This window comes from Dermacentor andersoni, chromosome 1 (assembly GCF_023375885.2).
Source record: "Dermacentor andersoni chromosome 1, qqDerAnde1_hic_scaffold, whole genome shotgun sequence".
Taxonomy (NCBI): Eukaryota; Metazoa; Arthropoda; class Arachnida; order Ixodida; family Ixodidae; genus Dermacentor; species Dermacentor andersoni.
This window is the reverse complement of record NC_092814.1, coordinates 172,365,877-172,383,561: the sequence shown is the minus strand read 5'-3', so window position 1 is coordinate 172,383,561 and position 17,685 is coordinate 172,365,877. Positions and strand designations below refer to the sequence as shown.

At 45.7% G+C, this 17,685-nt stretch overlaps 1 long non-coding RNA gene across 1 annotated transcript; it reads right to left on the bottom strand.

The window, feature by feature from the left end:
- Positions 1 to 475: 475 nt before the first annotated feature.
- LOC129380802 (uncharacterized) lies at positions 476 to 17,209 on the bottom strand. The gene is made up of 2 exons (XR_008608988.1): positions 16,972 to 17,209; positions 476 to 2,986 (listed from the first exon to the last, which is right to left on the bottom strand). It is a non-coding gene; the product is annotated as an uncharacterized lncRNA (long non-coding RNA).
- Positions 17,210 to 17,685: the final 476 nt, after the last annotated feature.

Here is a 17,685-nt window from a genome sequence, read left to right as displayed (position 1 = left end):
GTCTATGCGCTAGACAGTTACGATGTGGTCAGCAGGCTTTGCATTTCTCTGTCAACCAATTTCTCTCTTTGCTTTTGTGATCAAGTCCGCCTGACCCTTAGCTTACTGTATACAATGAAAACAAAGCCTTTTTTTTTTCATGAAATGGGCAAGCACTTGCATCTCTTGCAAAGGATCTTCTAGTAAAGTTTCTCGTTCCTGCAATCACACTGAACATGCACATCCATCATAATTTTTATGCATCTAAAACGCACCGCCAGAAAGAGTAACAAAAACCAGCTATATTTTCAGATAACACTTGTGGCTAAGAAAGCAAACCAACACCAATTATGGGTGGTCTCCATTTTTTTTTTTTTTCAACATGCAAGGAGCATTGTGCACACATTTCTCAAGCATAAATGGAGCACGTATGAGCCATGATGCCTCAATGGCTCCCATGTTTGATCACCCAAAAGAAGGCAGGCCAAACATAAAATTTGTTTTTTGGAAATTCCGTTTATTATAGCTAAAACTATCTTGAAAACACAAAAAGTAGTCTTCATTTCAAGACCGTGCAACCTCTGGCTGTATTTTGCAGAGCATGAAAACATGAAAATATACTAAATTGAAATGGCAACAGCAAAGAAACACTGGCTTCCATCTTCTGCAATGCAGAAGAGAGTGACACTGTACACAGTAATCCAAAGTATGGACCCAACTTGGTCGTAGCATACATGCTCTGTGCTGATGTAACTTTAATTAGAACTGAAGTGTGGCATCCACTACTCGCTTGTGTCGTCAAAGGCCATTTCATGTTGCCACACATTCTTTATCCGCTACCTGAAACGATTACATTACACCATGAGGATGACAAAGCTCACATGCATTAGAGGAAAATTGGTTGGCTATCTTGTCTCCCATACAACTCCGCCAAATACCTGCAATTAGTGTAAGTATGCTAGTTCCTTGCACTGTTTCCCATAACATCTTTGTTGAAGGTACTGGGTAACAATATCTCAATCACTTCACAAACTGCGGATATTATTGTTAATTTTTAAAGCGAACAGCTTTATTTGCCTCTCGACAGCACATGGCATAATTTGTTTAATGTAAAAGGTTGAAGCAATTCATCGGCATGCGCTTCACAATGTGCCTTGCAAAGATTCCTCATTAGCAAATATACTGTTTCGAGAGTTTTCATTTCAGTTTGCTGACACAATGACAAGAGACAGGAGGGAAGCTATGAAGCTGCTTGTCTCTCCACACCAAAAGCCAGCACCTATAGACTCTGCTAAAGATGTACTTCTCAAAATCTGGCTACTCCTTGACCAATCTGTGCAAAAATGTTAAATATGTGAGTCAGAAGCTATGTCAATCAGGCTGCTGCCACTCAAAGGGCAAAGCTCCTTGAAACAGCAAAGCTCAAAAAAGAAGGAAAGAAAAGCACGTGTGAATGTTTCATGCTTCATCATGTAGAATAAAGGTTTCACCAACGCCAGGAATGCCACGCATCAGTGCCAGCGGGAACATCGTCTTGAGAATGGCTCCTTGATTTGGATTACATATTTCAACTAACAATTCTGCTGTATTGATTTATAGGTTGTATTTATGAAATCAGCAGCAATTCTGCTCGTACAGTTTGAGAAATATGCCAAAATTGATGCATGGTTCTTTCACATAAGAATTTGAAGGATAAATTCTAGGAAGCGTTACAAAGGCAGAAACAGTGTTCGAAGGTGTCAGAATGAGGGCCATGAAATGAGGTCCTTGACTAAACGAACAGTGCCGCTGCTGCAGACATTTTAAGCATGAAATGCTTTTAGCTCCTGTTGTCAGCCACCTTCAAAGAACCGAAAGCCAGAGTCATTATCCTGTCGCTCAAACCAGCTCATCCGGGCAAACAGTCAAGACTGCAATACATATGCTAGTTACTTCCCAAACATGTTACAAAAAATATTGCTTCTGAGTTCTAAATATTTGCTCACAATATCACTCAAGCTGTAAAAATATTTGCTCACAATATCACTCAAGCTGTAACTTCTAGTACGCTGAAGTTTTATTGGTCACTTCTAATAGCGACGTTCAGAGGCAGATACAAGGCACTGTACACTTGATTGTCATTTTTTGGCACTGAGACACAGTTGCTTGTGCTCTTTTCAATGCCAGCAGTCCGCGAGGTCCACGGCGCATCTGGTGGACCGAGACGAGACTTGCAATGGGGTTCTGTCTTTGACAGGAAACTTGCTTCCATATGGACCAATGTACAGTTGCGTGGTGCAGTGGGGTGGGGTGTGCCGTTGGGAATGTACGCTACACCCATTTTAAGATTGTGGCTAGTATCATCTACAATCAATCTGCTTTGTTGGCAGCCATTTCGTGCTTACATCCACTCTCGATTACAGGAGAGCCAGTATTTTTTAGTGTCACCAGAACAGCCTGAAAATGCTCATACAAAATTCTCCAAAGAGCGCAAGCGCTTCCGAGCTTTTTTAGTCTGTACATTCCAGCTATCTGAAATGAATCCAAGAAAGTAGTGGATGTTAAGGATATGATCATAGAGCTATGGCATATTACTTCGAGGTAGATGAAGTGGTACACGAAGGTGTCTTGTGTATTCTATTTCAGTGATAACATCATAGTGAACTGTTGGATAGTGTTCAGGAGAGATGCCGCACTAGTGCAGCCAGCATCAAGTGCAATCAAAATGTGGCTTTGCTGTTGTTCAAAGCAGATATTACATTCGCCCTACAGCAGAAAGGAAACGAAGCAACACCTTTAAGAAGGCAGTCCCCAAACAGCAAAAAAAAAAAAAGGTTGGAGGACACTTAAGAGTGCCTTTAAGAGTGGAACACGATAGCATTAAAAGATCCCTGGCTGCTTCTCACGCTTCCGGGCAGCTGCAGCTTATGCTTCTGTAATGTTTTCCTGGAAATGCTGGTGGCAAACGCTATGCACGAAGGCGAGCTTTCTGGGGTGTGCCACTCCTAAGACAGACCTGAAATGGCAGCTGGAAAAGGGGTTTGTGTTTGAGTTTCTGCACAACAGAATTATGTTTTCTCGCATATTCAAATTACAATCCAACGCTATCATGTCTCGAGGTTGTGTGCAAGTCATACTTTATGAATTTTTCACACATTCTACTTTGAGAATTTTAATTCGTTCAGTAACGCCTATATGCCACGTGGAGGGCCTGCATGAATCGGGATGCATGGTTTGGGATTAATTTTCTCATGAAAAAGGTCACCAACACCACTGCTGGATTTTCAGCGACATGGGGCCCTGAACGCTACGGCTGTTAATATTGTGAATCAGTTCCGAGCCAACAGCACATGTGCCATGCACAAAAAAAATCAAAGTAGATGCACTTGCGCACTTCCCAAACATTTTTTTACAAGAAAGGCAGAGGAAAAACCTATGCTGCTAAGACATCAGATGAGTAATATGTAAAACATGCAATATAAAGTTTAATTGTACACCCGACAAGGACTATATGGTAACGTAGATTGGAGACGGAGTCTTGCAGAATATACACTTCTCTTTAATGGCGGGCCAGAACAAGAGCGTGCAGCTTACGCACTTCATCGTCTTTAGTGGCACCGACCTTTGCGCGCGCCGTCCTGCGGTGCAGGAGCCCCACATCTTTGTGTCAATTGCCTCCCATGAGAAAAGCGACCGTCTCGGTCGCGTCAAAAGTTATTTCAGTGACATAAGAAATGGAGCTCCTCAGGTGCATCTCGGCATTCACGTATGCGCATAGTATGGTTTCATGCGCACTACGTGAACAACTTCAGCGGGAGGACGACGACAGAGTGAACTGGGGTCAGAACTGTAGGGGACCACTTCGTAGGTCATGTCACAGAGGCGGCGTGTAACCTTGTAAGGACCAAAATACCGGCGGATCAACTTTTTTGAAAGTCCACGGCGGCGGACAGGCATCCAGACCCACACGCAGCCGCCGGTATTGTAATGGATGTCGCGTCGACCCTAGTTGTATCGAAGGGTGTCAGGGCTATTATCAGCCAGTGGTAGCATGGCGTCAAGTGTTGACCTGACGTGGCGCCCGTATACAAGTTTGAATGGCGTAAACTGTGTAGTCTCCTGTACAGCAGTGTTATACACGAAAGTCACATAGGGTAAGATCGCGTCCCACGTCTTGTGCTCTATGTCGACATACACGGAGAACAAATCAGCCAGCGTTCTGTTCAGACGTTCCATTAATCCATTGGTTTGAGGGTGATATGCAGTGCTCTTGTGGTGATAGCTATGCGTCAGCTGGAGAACATCCTGCATAAGTTCCACTGTAAATGCTGTACCGCGGTCAGTGATGAGAACAGACGGTGCACCATGTCGTAGGACGATGTCGCGTACAAAGAACTTGGCCACTTCATATGAATTTGCTTGCGGAATAGCTTCAGTTTCGGCGTACCGGGTTAAGTAGTCGGTAGCGACGACTATCCATCTGTTGCGCGAAGAGGTCACTGGGAACGGTCCAAGTAGATCCATTCTATTTGTTGGAACGGTGCTTGAGGAAGGTCCACAGGATGGAGAAAGCCAGTCGGTTTAACTGGTGCTTTCTTGCGGCGCTGACAGTCGCGGCAGGTCTTCATGTACAGTTGCACAGAGGAATAAAGCCGGGGCCAGTAATACTTCTGTCGTATCCTTGCCTAAAGTCTTGGCAAATCCCAGGTGTCCTGCACATGGCTCATCATGGCAGGCTCGCAAAATGTCGTGGCGTAGTGCCGAGGGCACGACAAGGAGGTACGTATTGGGGCCGCTTCCGCAGTTTTTCCTGTAAAGGACGTTGTTGTACAAGTAGTATGATGATAAGCCGCGCACGAGCGAGCGGGGTAAAACACCTTCAACTCCTTGGAGGTGTTCGATCCGCGGCAGCAGCTCAGCGTCAGCGCGCTGGTGCTCAGCCATCTTTATGGCGTCGATAACGCCGACAAATGGCAAGTCATGGTCCGATGAGGTCGTAGAGAGTGGTGCACGTGACAAACAGTCAGCGTCACTGTGCTTCCTGCCAGATCAGTAGACAACTGTAATATCATACTCTTGTAAGCGCAGGCTCCAATGGGCTAGTCTGCCTGAAGGATCTATTGAGGTTGGCAAGCCAGCACAGGGCGTGGTTGATCGCTGACAGCGTTAAAGGGTTTACCGTACAAGTAGGGTCAGAATTTGCCAATTGCCCACACAACCGCTAAGCATTCCTTTTCAGTAGTTGAGTAGTTTTTCTCAGCCTTGGTGAGACTGCGGCTTGCATAAGCAACGGTGCGTTCCGCACCAGCTTGCCACTGCACAAGTGCCGAGACTCGCATTGCTGGAGTCAGTATGGATTTCAGTGTCAGCGTCTTCGTCGAAATGAGCAAGTATCGGGGCCTCTTGCAAACGCACAATTCATTGAAAGACTGCTGCTGCTCATCCGCCCAAATGAAAGGCGCATCGTCGCATGTAAGCCCTGTCAGAGGCTCAGCAATTCTCGAGAAGCCCTTGACAAAGCGCCCATAATATGCGCACAAACTAAGGAAGCGTTGGACAGCCTTCTTGTCTGTGGGTGGTGAAAACTCAGCGACGGCAGCTAACTTGTCGGGGTCTGGTCGGACGCCTTGAGGACCAACGACATGGAGAAAAAATTTGAGCTCTTGGAACCTGAAGTACCATTTCTCAGGCTTGATGGTGAGGCCGGCAGTATGGATCGCAGTGAGGACACTCTCGAGTCATGTGAGATGTTCGTCAAACGTGCTCGAGAACACGACGACATCGTCCAAGTATACGAGGCAGGTTTGCCGTTTGAGTTCAGCAAGCACGGTATACTGGTGCTATTAAAGGTGGCAGGTGAGGAACAGAGACCGAAGGGGAGAACTCTGAACTCATAAAGCCCATCAGGTGTCACAAATGCTGTTTTTTCACGATCCTGTTCATCCACTTCGATTTGCCAATATCCTGATTTAAGATCCAACAAAGAAAAAAACTTGGCATGTTGTAGACGATCCATTGCGTCGTCGATGTGTGGCAATGAATAAACATCACGCTTGGTGACACGGTTCAACTTTCTGTAATCTACACATAAGCGTAGTGTGTTGTCTTTCTTTCTGACTAACACTGCAGGGGAGGCCCACGGGCTGGTGGATGGCTGGATCACGTCGTCTTGGAGCATCTCTTTCACCTGATGCTTGATCGCTTCCCTTTCCACTGGAGACCCTCTGTAAGGATGCTGACAGACAGGACGTGCAGACTCGTCCGTAATAATGTGGTGCTTTGTGATGGACGTGCGCCGCACTTTGGATGACGTTGAAAAACAGTCCACAAATTCATTCACAAGACTCAGTAGACGGTCTTTCTGATGGTCTGGCAGAGCGGCGTTAAAGTGAATCCGTTCTTTTAGGCTGGGTAACCCAGATTGCTGAGACGATGCGGTTTCCAATGTGGCAATGTCAGTAACGTTAGTGATTTCGCGAGGAAATGAGCTCAGTTCAGCCATTTCGTTCGTCGCGGTACATGCCGATACTTGTTGCTAAAGTTTGTTAGCAAAATGACTGAACATTTGTTTTGCACCCGAAGAAGCCCTCTGGGCTATACAAATGTGGCGCTCAAGAAGCAGGGGCATGTTTGCCTCAGTAATTCCTTCGGCGGCGTCCTCCATGTCGCATCGGACAAGGGTAAGCACGCTACTCTTGGGTGGCAACGTGATGTGATCGTCAGTTACGCAAAGCGCGATGTCACGGTCGTTGTCATTACTGTTCGCCATGGCTTGCGTAGTCGTGAAGCTGACTCTAGACTCTTGCAGGTCGATGATGGCACTGTTCGCCTCAAGGAAATCCATGCCGAGTATAAGGTCCTTTGAACATTCAGGAAGAATGACGAAGTCGCCGATGTACGTGAAGCCCTGCATGTTGACTCGTGCCGTGCACCGACCCATTGGAGTTATGAGATGCCCTCCTGCAGTACGAATCCGAGTTCCGGTCCATTGCGTCGAAACTTTGTTCAGCATACACGCGAGATTCTGGCTCATGACAGACGTGTCTGCACCCATGTCGATTAACGCCGTGACTTCGTGGTCATCTATGGTAACTCGTACGTCGCAGGATACCGACACGGAACTACACTGCTTTCTCTGCATCTCAATTACGTCATATCGCGGTCGTCGTAGTGGAGGATCTTCAGCGTTCGCAACGTCAGCAACCTCACCTGCGCAGGTCGCTGGACTTAGTTTTCCTGGGAGGCAGGGCTGGGTGAGCGACGCCTCGTTGCTCTCGATGTGAGGAGGGGGCTGGAAGACCAGTTTCGGGCGGGTGACGGTGACCGGGGTTTAAGGAATCGTGGAGCAAACAAGGTCCTGGCCTCTGCGAGGTATGCTTCAAACTCCAGGGGGCGTTCACCATTGCACGGGCACGGTGCATTCAGTGAAAATCCAAGGAGCCCAGCTCGACGGTAAGGACACGCCCTGTAGAGGTGATCAGCTTCATCGCAATAAAAATACAAGGGCCTCCGGTCTGCGGTGCGCCATACGTCGCTCTTGCGGGGTGGTCGTGTTTCAGCCATGAATGGCGTGCAGCGAGGCCTGAAGTCGCCAGTTGCTTGTTCAACGGCGTCCACACCATGAAAGTCCGGGACGTCGCTCAAATCGCGAAAAATACGAACTCCACGTTGCTTCCGCATACGACATGCAAGGTTGTGGCTGCCGTACCTCGTGCTGTGGTGTCTCGCTTCACTCTGGGACTTCGACTGACTGCCTGATTTCCTCCCGGACGACCTCAGCCAGATCGAGCCGCTGTACCGATGCTGGAGCCACCTGAAGATTTTGAAGCTACTCTCGAACGATAAACCTAATGAGCTCCTGCAAGGCGTCGGTATTGTCCAGGGGTATAGCGAGAGAGTCATGCGATAGGGTCGACACGTCGCGGTTCTGCCTTGTTCGCTGCTGCAGTGCCTTTTCCATTGATACGGCTTCCGCGAGAAACTCTGCAACAGTCTTTGGTGGGTTGCATATTAGGGCACCGAATAACTCTTGCTTGACACTGCGCATCAAGTTCCTGAGCTTCTTTTCTTCCGGCATGGATAGATCCGCGCGTCGGAAAAGTCGGCATATATCTTCGAGAAACATTGCGACGCTTTCATTCGGCCTCTGTACTCTCGCCTGAATTGCAGATTCAGCTCGCTCCTTGTGATCGAAGCTGGCGTATGTGCCGATTAGCTGTTGTCAGAATTCGTCCCATGTCGATAGGGCCCCGCTTCACGATTCTCAAACCATGTCCACACATAGTCCTTGAGGGCAAAGTAGCCGTTCGGTAGCTTGCGCTCTGGAGTCCAGCCGTTGAATTCTGCAACACGCTCAAAGTGATCGAGCCAGTCCTCTACATCCTCAAAGGTGTCCCCATGAAAGGACGTGGGGATTCGTGGCTGGTTGAGGACGACCTCGGTCGGCGCGGTCGAGGAAGATGGAACCGATGTATTCGTCCTTCTTACTTGACTGCGTAGAGGCTCATGTTCAGGCGGCAGTCTTTGAAGTCGGCAGCTTGTCCGTACTTGCACAGTAGTCAGCTTGACCGGACTTCGTACTGGGTTTGTAGGCGGTGTTCGATCTGGGAGTGGTAGCACGTACCCCGCACCTCCACCAGAAAAATGTAACGCAGATTGGAGACGGAGTCTTGCAAAATATACGCTTCTCTTTAATAGGGGGCCAGAACAAGAGTGTGTAGCTTACGCACTTCGTGTTTCATAGCGCCGACCTTTGCGCGCGCCGTTCTGCGGTGCGGGAGCCCCACATCTTTGTGTCAATATGCACCAATTGCACGCAGAATTGACGTCAACTCAGGGTGAAGGTCGCTTTCCAAGTTCTACCTGGTGTCGTCTACAGGCAACAAACGCACTGCTGAAGAAGCTTACACAAGCATTTTTCATTTTCCTTCACTGTCTTTAGTCTCTGTGTATTTTGTACATTCCCACCAAACCTAAATGTTTTCCCTGGGGTTTTTCATGTTTCATCCCTAACAGTTAATGCTCATTACAGTGTTGAAGATGTTTGCATGCTTTTTTCTTCTATGCACCACACTTAAAGAAGAGCCATCCTGTCAGCCACCTAGGTCTACTCCTTTTGCTCAACTACATTTTGGAGCCCAATGACGAGAAAGACTTCTCTAGCATACCTGAAGGTGATGAAGTAGAACAGGATTAGCGGCTGCGTGAGATATTTGAAGACATAATGATTTTTTTTCCAGACAAGATTTGAAACATGAGTTCCAAATTTATTAGCTTTCTTTTACCATTTTTTATAAGGCTATTGAGTAAAACCATCTTCATCTTCAATTACTGACTGAATTAATCTTTCATATTAGCAACATTCTTGTATCATTTAGCGTGTGTTGATGTTGGGCAGTGTTTTCGCAATAACAGCCTTTAGAGAGTTTTTATCTATGTGTAGCTGTTCGTCAGTCTCCTTCCCAGTAACACCTGCCATACATAGTGGCATGCAGATTGAAGTGTTCGGAACTAGGAATGCTACATTGAGGTTGATGTGGCTTCAGAAATTTACCACCAGACACTCGTGAGCCATGCAGGGGTTGTGGAAGCAAATAAATTACATAGGGTGGTGCCTAATGACATCGTGCCCAAAAAGCTTTACTATGTCACCTAGGGCTGCTTGGCTAAGGCCATAGTCGGATTTTGAGGGTTCTCACTCGTATCACCCCCTACCTCCCGGAGGAACTCAACCACTTGAATGGCACCTTGCCACGGGCATCAGTTATTTCTTTCTGTCAGAGATGATTATTAGACACGATTTCTTGTATCAACCTGAAAACAATGTGGTTCGTGACATTTCAAGAAGGTGGTGATCTCCAAGTTACTGTGGTCACTGTGTAAGGCGACTAGCACAACATCAAGTTCCATCTCGTGCATCAGGCAGAATGCTGCTATTTCCAAATAAATTTGCTATAGGTCACAGAGGTGATTGTGAAGGTGAAGTCGAGCGCTTACAGATTGAGAATGTTAATGGTTAACAGGATTCAAAGCCGCATCCTCAAATACTCTGCGCAGCTTGCATGACAATGTTGAAACTCAAGCCTGCGTCCTTTGGACTAATATTTCACTGTTTTGTATGGCTACTTTTATAGAAGACAAAAGCCAAACTTCTCCAGGTTTAAGATTGGTTTTACGACAGCTATGACAGAGCCAACTCCTTGGTGCACGCTTATGGTAGTGGTGACGAAGCCATCAGGAGCACTCTACACTTTTATGGATTATACAAAAACTGAATAAGCAAGTTCTATGAGCATCATATCCAATTCCTGCAGTAGAGCATACCCTTCAGATACTACGAGTCACAGCTTGGTGTATGAAAAATTGATGCCCAAATTCAGGGTTTTGGCAAATCCCTGAGAAATGACGGAAAGTTCTTGACCACCTTTACAGCACCATTCCATCGGTTTCACTTTAACTGCTCATGCGATTTGGTATCTGGCGTGCCCCAGATCAAATACAATGGTATATGAATGATATTCATCCAAAACACACATATGTTGCTTGTCATATGGTCGAGGTTATCAGTTGATGCTCAACTAAACAGCAACACAACAAACTCTGCAGTACATTTGAGGGCACCCACTGGGCAAGAGCTGCCATCAACAAAGAGAAATGTAAGTTTGGCATCACAATAATATCCTACTTGGGGCATATCATGAACGAAAACAAGCTCAAAGCTGTCACAGACATGCCAAGACCATCCTCCAGAACTACAGCTGCTAATGGGCATGACCACCTATCTAGGTTTATTCGCTCCTAACATGACAAACACTACACCCATTGCCCAGCATGCTGTTTTCAAAGCATGGTTTATCTGGAACCCACACAGGTTCAAGAATTCTCAAAATGGAAAGAAATACTTTCTTCAGATCCAGTGCTTGGCTGGCGCTCCTCAAAATGAGAAACCAGCTGCTAATCACAGCTGATGCTTTGTGCTGTGGTCTAGTTGCAGTGCTCAGCCAAAAGCAAGACGATGGGCAACATGTTACTAGATACGCCTCAAGATATTTTGCAGAGACAGAATGCCTGGCTATGCCTAGATATAGAAAGAAGTGCTTTCTTTCTTGCAAGCTTGAGATAAATTCTATAAATGGGGCAACAATCTGTTTCCCAAATCATAAAATGCACACATGATTGATACATTATGAGGCATAATGTACATCTTAGGCAAAGACTTTCCCGCAGCTGATACACTGTCAAGTTCTCATGTGAAGGAGAATAACAGGCACCAGAAGGGCCTACCAAGATTGAAGGCTATGCATGCTGCCTCTCCCCACCTTCTTTACAAGAGCTGAAGAAAGAACAAGTACTAGATTAATGCTGCTGCCAACTTCGCATCTTCACTTGAAAGAGCTGGCCAAGGTGTTGCAAAGTCTGAAAGAATTCTGGCTTCACAAGGACGATGTAGTCCAAGACATGTTGACATTGTGGTAACAAAACCATCGCGCCCAAGAAGCTACAGGAGCTTACCCACCCAGCACTTCTCACTTGAAGGCCACTTTGGAATCAATAAATGCCTAGCAAGACGGCAAAGTACTGCATCATAAATACATACAAACAGCAAATGTCTTCAAGTCATGTCATGCATGCTAGCACCACAGGGCTAAGAGAAGGGTGACACTCCTGCAACTGGGATTCTGAGAAAAGCTGTTACAGAAGTTCACCATGGACATATTTTCTATTGGAGGGGTGCGGTGGCTCATCATAACAAAATACTAGTAAGGGTATCCTGAGCTAGTACTGGCTAGTTTGACAGGACCTGTGGTTGTGACTCAATGCCTCATTGTTTTCACAAGGCGTGCAATAGTGTAGTGGCCGTGAACCACAACAAACTGTAGCTTGGAAAAGGGCGCAGCTCGCTGTTCGCAGAATTCATAAGAATTCCAACAAATGGCATGCAGTCCACACTACCGACACCGCAGTGATCTCACAGAAGCCACTGTAAACTTATCCAAGAACTCCCTTGAGACGTCAGGTGATGCCTACAAGACACGATTATAGACTGAGCCTTCTGAAATATAGCTCCTCGTTAGTGCAAATGCTTACGAGCCGAAGGCTTAGGACTACACTTCAAGCTACTGCAGACAGCTTCTTTCCACAACTCCCGGACCGGAGGAAAATGAAAGTGCATGAGCAAAAGTGCTGGCAGAAACAGAAAACTTACTCTGATGTTGGGCATGGCATGCAAGATCTACCCAATTTGTATCCAGACATTAATGTCCGAGTAGTTGACCTGGAAAATGCAGGCACACTTCAGCAGCCAGGAGATAAGCCCAGGTCATAGTGGATAGAGACGGACAAAAGGACCATTCATCTCAAACAGGACACAACCAGTGCCACTGCCTCTGGCTACATAATCAAGGGTTCGACGAAAGTTCGTCTGATCAGGCATGGAAACGGGAAAAAAAAAAAGAAAATGTGATCTAAGAAATAATAGTCACACGACTATTATTTGCCAAACATGCGCAGGAACATAGTCACAAGATTGACTGGGACAATGCCACTGTTGTTGCCAAAGAAAAGAACATGTCATCCCGGCGGCTGCTAGAATCGCTAATCATTCAATCAACGCCAGCTACGATGAACCAGACACCAGGGACTATGCCTGCCATTTACGCATGTTTGTTACGTCACGTGCTGGCTACATAAGTGACGACGATTTCCTGTCAAACTCAGTGAACAAGGAGCCCGTATGCAGTTCCAAAACGTCGGGTTATACATCAGACTTGGTCAGTGACCGTGAACCCCCCTTCACGTCTCTGGCTAAGGGAGAACACAAGCAGCCACAAGACTGTACCAAAGAGGTTCCGTTTTGTAGAGATCCTGGGCATCAACACCATAGAAATGGACAATGCATAACACCAACTAAGCAGTAAGCAACATGACCCTTTTTATACAGGGAAAGATGTGCTACAAAGATGCTCGTACTACTGTAAGGCTAATGTGCATGCTTGTAGAAAATGATCACAATAAAAAACTCACCTCTTGCTTTGTGCTCAATGTTGAGGCTACTATTCTGAATCACAATTACTTTATCCCACCTAGCTAACAGTTTGCCAAATCTCAAAGAGGTTTTAATAAGAATTTTGTCTCGACTACCCGAAACGCCAGTCTGTGTAGTAGTGTTACACAGTGTTGGGTTCAAATCTGCCATAATCATGAATCCGAATGAACTTGCCCACATTTCAGTTATTCTGCAAAAGTATTTGGCATCACTTCGTTGCTTCTATACGCACTGAGGCAATCACAGCTGTGAAACACATTTAGGTCGTACTAAAGATGTTTTCGGATTCCTGATTAATAAGAATACAGCTGGTAACGTAGAGGACTTCTATAGCATTAACGAGAGGGTGGCAGGTCTCGTTGCGACACTTAATAAGAGGTACAAATTGAAGGTCGTACAGGTCTACGCCCCTACATCCAGTCATGATGACCAGGAAGTCGAAAGCTTCTATGAAGACATGGAATCGGCGATGGGTAAAGGCAAAACAAAATACACTATACTGATGGGCGACTTCAATGCCAAGGTAGGCAAGAAGCAGGCTGGAGACAAGTCAGTGGGGGAATATGGCATAGACACTAAATATAGCAGGGGAGAGTTACTAGTAGACTTTGCAGAACAGAATAATATGCGGATAATTAATACCTTCTTCTGCAAGCAGGACAGCCGAAAGTGCACGTGGAGAAGCCAGAATGATGAGACTAGAAATTAAATAGACTTTATATTCTGCGCAAACCCAGGCATCATACAAGATGTGGACGTGCTCGGCAAGGTGCGCTGCAGTGACCATAGGATGGTAAGAACTCGAATTAGCCTAGACTTGAGGAGGAAATGGAAGAAGCTGGTACATAAGAAGCCGATCAATGAGTTAGCGATAAGAGGGAAAATCGAGGAATTCCGGATCAAGCTACAGAACAGGCATTCGGCTTTGACTCAGGAAGAGGACCTTAGTGTTGAAGCAATGAACGACAATCTTGTGGGCATCATTAAAAAGTGTGCAATAGAAGTCTGTGGTAACTCCGTTAGACAGGATACCAGTAAGCTATCGCAGGAGATGAAAGATCTGATCAAGACACGTCAATGTATGAAAGCCTCTCACCCTACAGCTAGAATAGAACTGGCAGAACTTTCGAAGTTAATCAACAAGCGTAAGACAGCTGACATAAGGAAGTATAATATGGATAGGATTGAACATGCTCTCAGGAATGGAGGAAGCCTAAAAGCAGTGAAGAAACTAGGAACAGGCAAGAATCAGATGTATGCGTTAAGAGACAAAGCCAGTAATATTACTAATATGGATGAGATAGTTCAAGTGGCAGAGGAGTTCTATAGAGATTTATACAGTACTAGTGGCACCCACAACGATAATGGAAGAGAGAATAGTCTAGAGAAATTTGAAATCCCACAAGTAACGCCGGAAGAAGTAATGCTTTGGGAGCTATGCAAAGGGGGAAGGCAGCTGGGGTGGATTACGTAACAGCAGATTTGTTGAAGGATGGTGGGCAGATTGTTCTAGAAAAACTGGCCACCCTGTACACGCAACGCCTCATGACCTCGAGCGTACCGGAATCTTGGAAGAACGCTAACATAATCCTAACCCATAAGAAATGGGACGCCAAAGACTTTAAAAATTCTAGACCGATAAGCTTACTGTCCGTTGCCTACAAAGTATTTACTAAGGTAATCGCAAATAGAATCTGGAACACCTTAGACTTCTGTCAACCAAAGGACCAGGCAGGATTCCGTAAAGGCTACTCAACAATAGACCACATTCACACTATCAATCAGGTGATAGAGAAATGTGCGGAATATAACCAACCATTATATATAGCTTTCACTGATTACGAGAAAGCGTTTGATTCAATTGAAACCTAAGCAGTCATGGAGGCATTACGGAATCAGGGTGTACACGAGCCATATGTAAAACTAGTGAAAGATATCTACAGCAGCTCCACAGCCACCGTAGTCCTTCATAAAGAAAGCAACAAAATCCCAATAAAGAAGGGTGTCAGGCACGAAGATACGAACTCTCCAATGCTATTCACAGCATGTTTACAGGAGGTATTCAGAGACCTGGATTGGGAAGAATCGGGGATAAGAGTTAATGGAGAATACTTTAGTAACTTGCGATTCGCTGATGATATTGCCTTGCTTAGTAGCTCAGGGGACCAATTGCAATGCATGCTCACTGATCTGGAGAGGCAAAGCAGAAGGGTGGGTCTAAAAATTAATCTGCAGAAAACTGTTTAACAGTCTCGGTAGAGAACAGCAGTTTACAATAGGTTGCGAGGTACTGGAAGTGGTAAGGGAATACATCTACTTAGGGCAGGTAGTGATCGCGGATCCGGATCATGAGACTGAAATAATCAGAAGAATAAGAATGGGCTGGGGTGCGTTTGGCAGACATTCTCAGATCATGAACAGCAGTTTGCCATCATCCCTCAAGAGAAAAGTGTATAACAGCTGTGTCTTACCAGTACTGACGTAGGGGGCAGAAACCTGGAGGCTTACGAAAAGGGTTCTACTTAAATTGAGGACGACGCAACGAGCTATGGAAAGAAGAATGATGGGTATAATGTTAAGGGATAAGAAAAGAGCAGATTGGGTGAGGGAACAAATGCGAGTTTTAATGACATCTTAGTTGAAATCAAGAAAAAGAAATGGGCATGGGCAGGACATGTAATGAAAAGGGAAGATAACCGATGTTCATCAAGGGTTACGGACTGGATTCCAAGGGAAGGGAAGCGTAGCAGGGGGCGGCAGAAAGTTAGGTGGGCGGATGAGATTAAGAAGTTTGCAGGGACGGCATGGCCACAATTAGTACATGACCGGGGTTGTTGGAGAAGTATGGGAGAGGCCTTTGTCCTGCAGTGGGCGTAACCAGGCTGATGATGATGATGAAGATGTCAAAGGCCATGTAACATATGTGCTGAAAGGAGCAATGACAACTTACGACATTGACAGATGCCATTCAAATGAGCGTTGCTGTGCCAGTCGAAATTGCTGCTTTGACATTGGCTAAACTTGAGACAGAATAGCATGAGGCAAAGTGAAAAGAGAACAAAGGTGCCTTTTTGGAGCTACATCGCCTCATTGCTCCAATGCCCAAGCATTTGATAATTCATTCATACAATGCGACGGCCTACGCAAAGCCACGTTTGGATGAACCAATGTCTGCTTTCAAACAACACAAAATTCCACTTTTTCACGCACTAACCAAGAACTGGCAGGTTTGAGGATTTACGAGTGTCAAGAAATATTGAATCTGTCATTCATATGTGTACACTTTGTCGCATTATCTTCGTATTATCAAGTGTATGCTTGAAAGCGCAGACACTAGTGCTGGCTTGCTAGCTAAACGCACTTTCAAGTGGCAGCTGGTGAAAGAAATCTTCGAGCATTTGTCTATAAAAACGTTCGCGTAGATTTCGCTGTATGCTCATGCGCTTTCACTGCAACGCACTGCGTGACCTCTGCCTGTCAGGCCAAGCAGAAGAGCGCCAAGGGACGAAAATTGTTCATTTGGCACTGTAAATACGTATGTCTCTATTATAGTGTGCCTGTATATATACTTCGGCGACGGCAATGATGCCAGCGCTTGCAACAGTCGGCCAATTTAAAGAGCGTGTCACAGCGTTCGCTCTCCATGTGTACAATCTAACACGGCGAGTCTCTTTTTTCATGCGGAAGCAGCCTTCTGGATCTAAAAACACTGATATCGCGCGCGCAACAGAACAAAGGGGCGGTAGTGCGCATAAGGTTAAAATCGTAGTCCGCAAGATATGGGCTATAAATAACGGCTCAAACACGTTACAGATGGGTGTCAATTTAAGGCGTGCAGAGCATTTAAAGCGTACTTTTAGCGAGGACTTCAGGCGGCGTGAAAAATGATGCCTATTCATGCATAAATAACAAAAAAAAATTATGTGCGCCCCAGATGAGTTGAAAGTGGTCGCAAACAGCTACCTTACCTGTCTATGTGAATGACAGGTGCAGCCTCTGAGCTTCTATACGATCTCTATTCGGTATTCTATTGGGTACAAGAAAGAGTTATTACGCGGAAGGATAAGGAACAGCTTGGGATAACCAAGAAAGCTTAGATGTACCATCGAAGCTCCCATGTTACGCTCACGTCCACGCTCACATCCAATTGACAGGAAGCCGCCATGACACATTTTGACTACCGGAAACAGATGGCGCTTAGAGCCCTAGAATGTTAGAGTTACTTTAAAGACCGTTGAAACAGTTTTTTGTTTAAAACATTTTACGTATTGCTTACTTTAATTGCCAGTTTTCGTTCCCTGTCCAAAGAATTGCCAACAAAAAGTACGATTTACAAACGGTTTATTATCACGAATGGCAGCGAAAACCGAAACCGAAACCAGGGCGACGCACTCGTTGTGGGTACAGTTTTATTAACCTCGATCAATGCCTCGATGATAGTGCAACGAAGCCAGAACATATGTGTACAAGGGCGATGGGTGCTACATTCATAACAACAATATCTCGACATTGGACAATGCTGCATAACATGCTTGTAGCTGTAGTTTTCACACATTTTTTACACATGGTACGCTTCGGTTCTTTTCGGATTTACTCTCGGACACATTTTAAACTGCGCCACTACGCACATGCCAACATTTCGTCACAATTTCTTTAATGCGGCATTTAGTTCATCGAGTACA